Source organism: Armigeres subalbatus, chromosome 3, assembly GCF_024139115.2.
Source record: "Armigeres subalbatus isolate Guangzhou_Male chromosome 3, GZ_Asu_2, whole genome shotgun sequence".
In the NCBI taxonomy this organism is placed as follows: Eukaryota; Metazoa; Arthropoda; class Insecta; order Diptera; family Culicidae; genus Armigeres; species Armigeres subalbatus.
The window spans coordinates 207,935,052-207,944,870 of NC_085141.1; the positions used below are offsets into that span (position 1 = coordinate 207,935,052).

At 43.0% G+C, this 9,819-nt stretch overlaps 1 long non-coding RNA gene across 1 annotated transcript; it reads right to left on the reverse strand.

The window, feature by feature from the left end:
* Window positions 1-754: 754 nt before the first annotated feature.
* On the reverse strand, window positions 755-1,852 carry LOC134224645 (uncharacterized). Its single transcript, XR_009983011.1, has 3 exons — window positions 1,383-1,852; window positions 1,247-1,319; window positions 755-1,180 (listed from the first exon to the last, which is right to left on the reverse strand). It is a non-coding gene; the product is annotated as an uncharacterized LOC134224645 (long non-coding RNA).
* Window positions 1,853-9,819: the final 7,967 nt, after the last annotated feature.

Consider the following 9,819-nt stretch of genomic DNA (forward strand, 5'->3'; position numbering starts at 1 on the left):
ATGGTCACCCTAATCGCGGAGCGTTTGCGCGAGAATGAGATCACTGATCACTCTTACTCTACCGGTGTGGTAATAGTGCGTTTTCCACATGTCTTAGAATAAGGGTTTTACTAGAACGAATTACAATAATTTCAATATTTTTCCACTGGGTAACTAATAGGAAGAGTATACGAATCCTCAACATTGATATGATATGCAGAAGCGTGCTTCATAAGGGCACATGATCGATTGAAAACTAAGTGCGTACTCTTGACCCACTCTACTCTAAGTGTAGGGTAGCCAGTTTGTCGAATTAAAACGTTACCCCGTTCACTCGACACCAATCATTGTCGAATGAGCGGAGTTTTACGGTATCTAGCGTACTGGTTTCGTGGAATGAAACCTCACCGAAGGAAGTGGTTACCCTCCAATACATTTTTCGAACTAAATCATTCACCATTGTAAGCCCCTGGCTGCTCAATGGGAAAATTCGTTTGGGAAATACTGCCGAGCACGGGGTCGCTTATTACTAGTTGCACTGTCAGAGACCCTTACAACACTCCTTCGGCACTCACCTGATCAGAAGCTGGATTCTGGACGTCGATTGTCAAACTCAGGTACTCATAACCAGGAGAATCAATCAAAGTAGAAAAGGTTCGATTACAGCGGACCAGCCAGATTAAGGACTGGGTACCATCATTCAACACGTGAAAGGAAAATGATCCAAAAGAGCATATAATGGGAATTGCGTTTTTGAATAAAGCTAACTACCGAGTTTAAAGCTTACATTCTAAATTTATTTGCTCACGCAGGAGCATGATCGTTCATAGGGAGGTTGCTACATAATGGTGTACTTGCGGTTTTTTTTTGATGACGACGTTGGCTAGCTTGGTGGATTGTCCGGAGGATGATGGCCAGGCGACTGGGGGGGGGGAACTGACGTTGTTATAGCTGTCAGTTTCGCAGATCGGACGGTAATGATGGCCGGAGTATCGGGTGGGCTGATGGCGGCTGACCACGGTAGGTTAACCCTAGCAGCGGGTTGACCGTTTGGAATGGGCTCGATGGCGGTGGTTTACGGTCGGCTCGCACACGATAACCTCCAAATCGCAATTAAACAATATAATTACCTTTTCTTATTTGATTCTCTGTACTATTTTACACTTGTTTTTTTTTCTTCTCATCAAAGCTCACGAATTAGCTATTAAGCAAAACACATTATTATAAATACAATTACTTTGTTTTTAAATGGCCTTTTTTTACTAACCGTACTAATAGCACGTAAATTATTGATTTTATCTCCGTTTGTCTTATCACTTGATTTTAACAGCCAATTTTTACTAAAAAAAACACAAGAAAACATTATATACACTTTTAAATACTTTTTAGATTTCAACAATTACTTTTATAATTTTGTTTTAAAGCAACGCGCACTTTTTCTAACTGGTCTAGGACAGAAAAGAAGCTTCACGAGGTGATTCATTCCTTTTTATAATCTGTAGGTAGTAAATTCCATACAAACCCGAGGTTTGACAAATGTATCCCTTCGGCTCAAAATCTGGCTACCCTTCCAAGTGTAACCCAATTTTGATTTGTGGGGTTACATACGACCTTAACCCGAACCGCTGTCAATGAGTGTGAGTGCGAGTGGCTATAACGAGTGCGACTGTCTTAAACGGGTGGCTCTGCGCATTTTTCCTGACAGCTAAGGATTCAGCCACCAGTGAGGCTGTCAGTTATATTTATTAGGGTGGGTCTAGGAATTATGGGTTCTCACTGGCAGGGGTGACTTTTAGGTATGGAACTTGTGGAGGAGCCAACAAGCTTAAAAGTTGGAACCAACGGTTACAATTACCCTGTCATCCCAGTTCAAGAAGAATGCAATTCATTCTTCTTGACTAGGCAAGAGGTGTACGTATAGTGAACATTCAAATCAACATCAAATTTGTTTTATTCCCAAAACAAGATGTGTTGTACGAATATGTTTGGCAACACTGTGCCTCGGAGTAACTCTTTCACTCATTTGGAAAGACAACATACATAAGTCACTCACCAACACAAAAAAACATAAGGTGTCAACGCCTAATCAAAACAAAACAAATTTAACAGCAAGAAGGAAAGCGTATTTGGAAAGTTGTTTTCTCCTTAGGTAAGTACCACTTGAATTTAGTCTGAATCAAGTTTGAATGAATTATTTCATTGTGTGTTCCTTAAAGAATTTGTGCGCACATTCCACAGGTGCTTTGGCGTTTTATCAGTTTAGGTACCATTCATCTTAGTGTCATTCACAGCCTGTTATGAGGAACAGACAATGAAACGAGTCATTCTAGGATTTGGATTTAGGTTGAGCTCGTTTTGCGGGCGTGTTATGGTTTTCGATTGCACGACTGGTGTTTTATTTTCTTTTATTTACAGATACAACTATGTTCCTTTAGCTTCGGCCGCAGCTATCTTCAGGAGAGTTTTATTTGATACGTATCATTTGGATGTTAAGTTGAAACATATTTTTGTTTGTTTACTTTTTATTTTCAGAGATTACCGGGTTTCAGATCTGCTGCTGAGAAAACCCCTATGGATTTCCCGTTATCGTCAGCCAGCTCATATGAAGAAGAACCGACACGAGCAAGGATAGTGCATGGTAAATAGCAAGAACCTAATTTAGCATTGTAGTTGTTTGGAGCGGAGGATTGACGGAAGTTCCGTTTGAAAACTTTTTGACCAACCGAAAAAGTTGGTGCAAATGACTTATGCCTGAGATTGTAAGCTTGTGAATTCTTGCCAAACTGTTTCTTAAGATTTTTGTGCACCAAATCATAAATAGACTGATCCATCTGCAGTTTTCTTTCAATCCGTTCCCCATCCGAAAGTTCCTCGATGTCCCTGTCTAGGCGGTGCTCGTCTCCTCGACTCACGATTTCGTGACCGAAAAGTATACGGTAAGGACTAAATCCGGTAGCTCCATGAGGAGTAGTATTTATGGCATATTCAATTTCAGGAACACGACTGTCCCACTGCCTTTGATCATACCTCGCATAGGTTCTAATACAGGCATTAATGGTTCGATTCAAGCGTTCCACTGGGTTAGCCTGACTGTGGTGTCTAGGGTTCGTCCAATGTTGGATGTGGAATTTTTGCAAAAGATCCTTGAATTGGGTGGACAGGAAAGTTGACGCATTGTCCGACATAAGAAATTCTGGTGCGGAATACCTCCGAAACCAACCGGTCTCCAGGATTTCGCAGACTAGGGTGCCGTGATTTTTCGCACTGGTGTAAGAAGACAAAACTTGGAAAATACATCCATCACTACGAATAGGTGTGAGTTTCCTGTTTTGCTTCTGGGTAATGACTGTATAAAGTCTATGGCAATCATTTGAAATGGCTTCGAAGCAAGCCGGGGGCAACCAACAGCCGGATGTTGCGACTGATTAGAGGGTTTACTTACGTGACACACAGTGCATTTACGGATATGCGTTCGAACATCGTTTGCAAGGTTTGGCCAGTAGTATTTCTTCTTAATCCTAGCAATAGTTTTGTCCGTTCCGAGATGGAGAGCATCGTCGTGCTCCTCCACAAGGACATTTTCACGCATTTCGTTAGGAACACACACCTTCCACTCGAAGTGGTAGTCCAGTGAGTCACTCTGGGTGAATACAAACTTTCTAAAATCCCATTTTCTAAGCGGAAATCTTTATATTTTTCAGGTTCTTCAGTGACTTTTGGAGCAGCTTTGTGTACCAGTCTGTACTCTGCCGATTTAGTGACAGAACTTCCACGGATCGTGAGAGCGTATCCGGCACGACGTTGTCTATTCCTCGCCGATGCTTGATAAGCATATCATGCCGTTGGAGTTCTATACTCCACCGACAGAGCCTAGAGGAAGTACGCCAGCTACTGCGGAGGATGTAAGTGAGGGCCGAGGCATCGGTTATTACCGTAAACCTCGATCCCTCAACATAGCAGCGGAACTTTTCTACTGATTTTAGGACGGCTAAAGCCTCTTTTTCTGTGGCAAAGTATCTCTGTTCAGGACCGGTTAATTTTTGGGAATAATAGGCTATTGGCTGTTCCGTTCCCTCCAAGTCTTGGGTCAAAACTCCGGCGATTGCCGTATCACTGGCGTCGCAGTGTATGCAAAAGGGTTTGCTAAAATCGGGGTTAGCGAGTATTGGAGCACTTATCAATAACTCCTTGATTCTGGTAAACGCCAGTTCGGCGGCCTCGTTCCATCTGATGGACTTAGGCTTGTCCTTCAATAAATCGGTTAATGGGCGCACAACTTCACTAAAACTGGCAATGAAGCGCCGGTAATAGTTACACATTCCCAAGAAACGACGCAAAGCGCGAATGCTATGCGGCCGTTCAATGTTGATAATCGCTTCTACACGGTCCGGATTTGGTTTAAGACCTTGGTTTGTGAGAATGTACCCGAGGTACGGAAGCTCGGAGAGACAAAATTTGGATTTTGAATATTGATGGACAAATTTGCCCGGTTCAGTCGTGCTGCAACTTCGGTTAACAACCTGATGTGGTGCTCGAAAGTCTCACTGACGACGATTATATCGTCCAAGTAGACAAAAACGTGTGGTTCGAGCTCACCCGCCCCAATACCCTGTCCATTAACCGTGACAGCGTTGCTGGGCTATTGACAAGCCCAAAGGGCATGCGGGTGAACTGAAATAATCCTCGACCGAGTACTGAGAAAGCGTTATACTTTTTGATTTTGGGTGGAGGAGATTTGTAAAAAGCTTTTGACAAATCAATTGTGGAAATGAATTTGCATGGCCCTACTCGGCTAAGGATTCGGTCCGCATGGGGTAATGGATATGAATCTCTGACCGTACGCTCGTTCAACTTGCGAGCATCTAGGCATAGGCGGACGGTGTTATCCGGTTTGTCTACCGGAACGAGTCTTAGTGCCCAATTGCTATACGAACGTTCGATAATGCCAGCCTCGAGCATACTATCGAGTTCGTTATTGATTTGCTCTTGTCGTTTCGGAGACGTTGGAAACGGGTTAATACGGACAGGGGCTGACTGTTTAGCTTCGTCAGTCAACTCAATTCGATGACATATCAGAGGAGTCGATTCTAACTGACCTTCAACTGCCACTTTAAATTGATTCTTGACCAATTCTAGTTCATGTAGTTGTTCTTCAGTCAAAGGCCGGTCTTCTTGGAGAGTTTGTATTTCTTCCACCGCGGCTGATTGGACACTGGGAACAATCCCAAATGCCTTCCAGAAGTCGGTCCCTAACAGTAGGCGCCTTCGTAGCTCTGGGACTACTAATGCCTCGATTAATTTCGTTTGGCCGTTAAAGGATACAGGGAGGTGGACAAAACCCGTAACCTCAAGTTTTTGTCCACTGGCCGTTACCAGGTCCACATTGGACGGAAATAGTTTTAGTTTACAAGCTTTGATAAGTTTCAATGAACCAATACCCAGAATGCTACGATGTGCTCCGCTATCGAGTAATCCGATAATTGGATTGTCGAAAACGGTTATTTGAACAAAGGGACGGTCGTCATCCTCTAGATGGACAAAAAGTTCATCGAGGTAGGCTACATCTGTGGAGATATACTCGTTGTTTTGGACTCGGCGATAGCCGGATTGAAGGAGTTTAGTGGGTAACGTTGGAGTTGAGGGTTTTTGAATGGATTTTGGACTGACCTGCCCTCCCAGACAGTCTATTGTGCGTTTTTTGCACAGTATGGGCAATCCTTAGTGTCGACCCTATGTAAGCCGCACCTAACACAAAATTTGTACCTAGGCTGGTTACATTCTTTGTGTGTATGACCATGTCTCCTGCAATTGAAGCAGGTGCCGGCTTTTGGGGGAACATGATTGTCAACCCACGACTGAAATTCAATAGATTCTTCGGTTCTAGTAGTGTCCTTCGAGTTTCTAGGAGTCTCACGCGACGGTTTTCTCGATTGTTCTTCTTCTTCCGAGCCATATCGCGGCGACCGGTAATAACTTTTAGATTTGTACGTTCGTTTCGATTCATCTACCGGTGGCTTTGCCTTCTTTTTGGGCTCACGGGCGAGTTCGTTCACTTGCGACTTATTTCGCGACGCGTTTTGCTCGGGATTGTTCGTGGTGTATCTATACCAATAGGTAGCGTCGAGCTGCCTACCAAACCGCTTAAGATCGGCGAGGTTATTTATATTCGACGCCACCGCGTGACCTTTATAGTCTGATCGGAGGTTTCGATTCACTATTTCGAATTTCTTGGCCTCAGACATCGGTTTCGTGAGTGAATTAAAAATTCTTTGCATCTCCGAAAGATAATCCGAAAATTTTTCTTTCGGGCCCTGTTTTCGCGATATTGCCTTGATCTCGTTCACGTGATCGTGATCAGGACTCAGGAACTCGCGTTTCAGTTCCGTGACAAGTTCATTCCAGCTACCGAAATCCTCATTTTCTACCCCGGACATGAACCAAGATTTCGCTTGATCCTTGAAGAGGTAAATCGCGGAGCGGAAGAGTTCCCTTTTTGAAACGTTTTCTGATTTCGCGTAAAACTCGACTTCTTTAATGAATTTCATTAAATTTTGGCCACTGTCTTTCCCATCATACTTGATGTTCCAGTCCGATATTGGCCTGCGTTTATGATAATCGCGGCGGCGGTGATCTTTTTTCTTTCTACCCACGGAATGATCTGACGACGTAGAAGATTTTTCGGATTCTGAATCTGTAACTGATTCAGATGTCTCAACCTGTAGAATAGGTTTTGACTGCTTCTGCAAAGGAAATTTCCGTAACATCTGTTCCGACTGATTCGTGTTCAAACTTCCGTCCGGACACGGCCATCCGAAAGGATATGGCGGGAAACCGAATGGATAATACGCGGCAAGACCTCCTAAGTCTTTGTTAGAGGGTTGCTTGTACGACTTTAAAACGCGGTGACTCGAAGACTTTATAGGACCTACTGCACCCAATTCTTCTTCTTCATTTTCAGAATCCTCATTCTCCTGTGGATGCTTCTCCTTAGAGTGGTGTGGTGTTCCTGTGGAATTTGGTTTCGATTGGTTCGTCTTGGGAATTGCTCCCAGTTTTAAATTTGAGACTGATTTAACAATTTCTTGTAACATCTCATTTCTGACCGAGTGTATCGGTGAGAATATTGAAAAGTAAGTATTCATTAATCCCCGGATCGCACTGATGAGTTTGTCAAAATCAGTTAAATCCTCGTCGTTCTCAGCATGCTCTTGCGCTCGACGAATTCGGGCAAAGTAATGTACCAACCTGGTTTTAAGGCTGTCTTTTAACCCTTCGAAGCGGACTTCGTTGGTTAAATAAGCTCTTATTTTCTCTACATTAGTATCTATAATTTTAATTTCTTCGTCTACCGATATATTGCATCTAAGGAAGCTTGTATCTTCTGCACTAGAATCCTTTTTAGGTGATCCTGAGTCTCCTCTGAATCGCAGAACGAGACTCGGTAGAATCGAATTGAACTGCTCTTACGGTTAATTCATATTCTATTTCGTGTTTCTCTAAATGATGTACCATCAAACGCTTATACTGCAACTCTAGATCCAAATCCATTTTGTTCAAAATCGCTATTTGGTTTGAAGAACCGACTGTTTAAAACAAGAAGTGTTTTTTTTGCCCCACGTTGGGCGCCAATTTGTAAGCCCCTGGCTGCTCAATGGGAAAATTCGTTTGGGAAATACTGCCGAGCACGGGGTCGCTTATTACTAGTTGCACTGTCAGAGACCCTTACAACACTCCTTCGGCACTCACCTGATCAGAAGCTGGATTCTGGACGTCGATTGTCAAACTCAGGTACTCATAACCAGGAGAATCAATCAAAGTAGAAAAGGTTCGATTACAGCGGACCAGCCAGATTAAGGACTGGGTACCATCATTCAACACGTGAAAGGAAAATGATCCAAAAGAGCATATAATGGGAATTGCGTTTTTGAATAAAGCTAACTACCGAGTTTAAAGCTTACATTCTAAATTTATTTGCTCACGCAGGAGCATGATCGTTCATAGGGAGGTTGCTACATAATGGTGTACTTGCGGTTTTTTTTTGATGACGACGTTGGCTAGCTTGGTGGATTGTCCGGAGGATGATGGCCAGGCGACTGGGGGGGGAACTGACGTTGTTATAGCTGTCAGTTTCGCAGATCGGACGGTAATGATGGCCGGAGTATCGGGTGGGCTGATGGCGGCTGACCACGGTAGGTTAACCCTAGCAGCGGGTTGACCGTTTGGAATGGGCTCGATGGCGGTGGTTTACGGTCGGCTCGCACACGAAGCGGCTAAGGCTTGGAAGAGTAATTGGCTCTGGACACAGATTGGTCGGAACATCCGACAGGCCGTCCACTTTCGACCGGTTCTCGGAATCGAATTCTTGAAAGACGAGGGAACAGGTTGGCTGGACGATGTGGTGAGTTGTCCGAACGGAGTGCCTTCGAGGCGGGTTGGCCACGAAGAAGCGAGAACTGCCGAATTCCAAAATGGCGGACGGTGGTCGTATGTGCCTGTTTCCAAGATGGCGTCGATGAAACACTTGTGGCCGACGAGTTCGATAACGGTTGCCCAATCCTGCCTCTCAACGTGGCCCAATCCTGCCTATGCTCTGGAAACCTATTGGCCGTAGTCGGATCTCCGGAATGAACTCCAGACGTCCAAAAGAAGAAAAGAGAAGGCCCATTGATGGACCTGCACGTGGATGATTAGTCCCGCAATTACACCTTGCCACACTCCCTTTTACACATCACAAGTACACCATAACCTCCAAATTACAGTTAAACAATATAATTACCTTTTCTTATTTGATTCTCTGTACTATTTTACACTTGTTTTTTTTCTTCTCATCAAAGCTCACGAATTAGCTATTAAGCAAAACACATTATTATAAATACAATTACTTTGTTTTTAAATGGCCTTTTTTTTACTAACCGTACTAATAGCACGTAAATTATTGATTTTATCTCCGTTTGTCTTATCACTTGATTTTAACAGCCAATTTTTACTAAAAAAACACAAGAAAACATTATATACACTTTTAAATACTTTTTAGATTTTAACAATTACTTTTTTTTATTATTTTGTTTTTAAGCAACGCGCACTTTTTCTAACTGGTCTAGGACAGAAAAGAAGCTTCACGAGGTGATTCATTCCTTTTTATAATCTGTAGGTAGTAAATTCCATACAAACCCGAGGTTTGACAAATGTATCCCTTCGGCTCAAAATCTGGCTACCCTTCCAAGTGTAACCCAATTTTGATTTGTGGGGTTACATACGACCTTAACCCGAACCGCTGTCAATGAGTGTGAGTGCGAGTGGCTATAACGAGTGCGACTGTCTTAAACGGGTGGCTCTGCGCATTTTTCCTGACAGCTAAGGATTCAGCCACCAGTGAGGCTGTCAGTTATATTTATTAGGGTGGGTCTAGGAATTATGGGTTCTCACTGGCAGGGGTGACTTTTAGGTATGGAACTTGTGGAGGAGCCAACAAGCTTAAAAGTTGGAACCAACGGTTACACCATGCATGCATCGAATTTCAGGCATAGTTAATTAAAACCAATTGATTTTTTAACCAGAAATATTTATCTTATACCAAAGACTGAGCATGACATGAGCAAGACTCGAGCATGTAGAAAAATAGTTATATTTCAATAACAAATATCTGACGAGGATACAACGAGGTACAAATAAAAGCACTTGTGTTAGAAAGCTTTGAAGCTTTTCTTTCAAATGTGCATTGATTTGGCTGTCACTAATTGCAACCTTGCGAGATTTTGGTGTGACAAATGTGTAATTTTGTTCGTAAATCTCGATTTTCCTTCTAACAATTGAAACTATTTTTATGATTTAGTAGTTCAA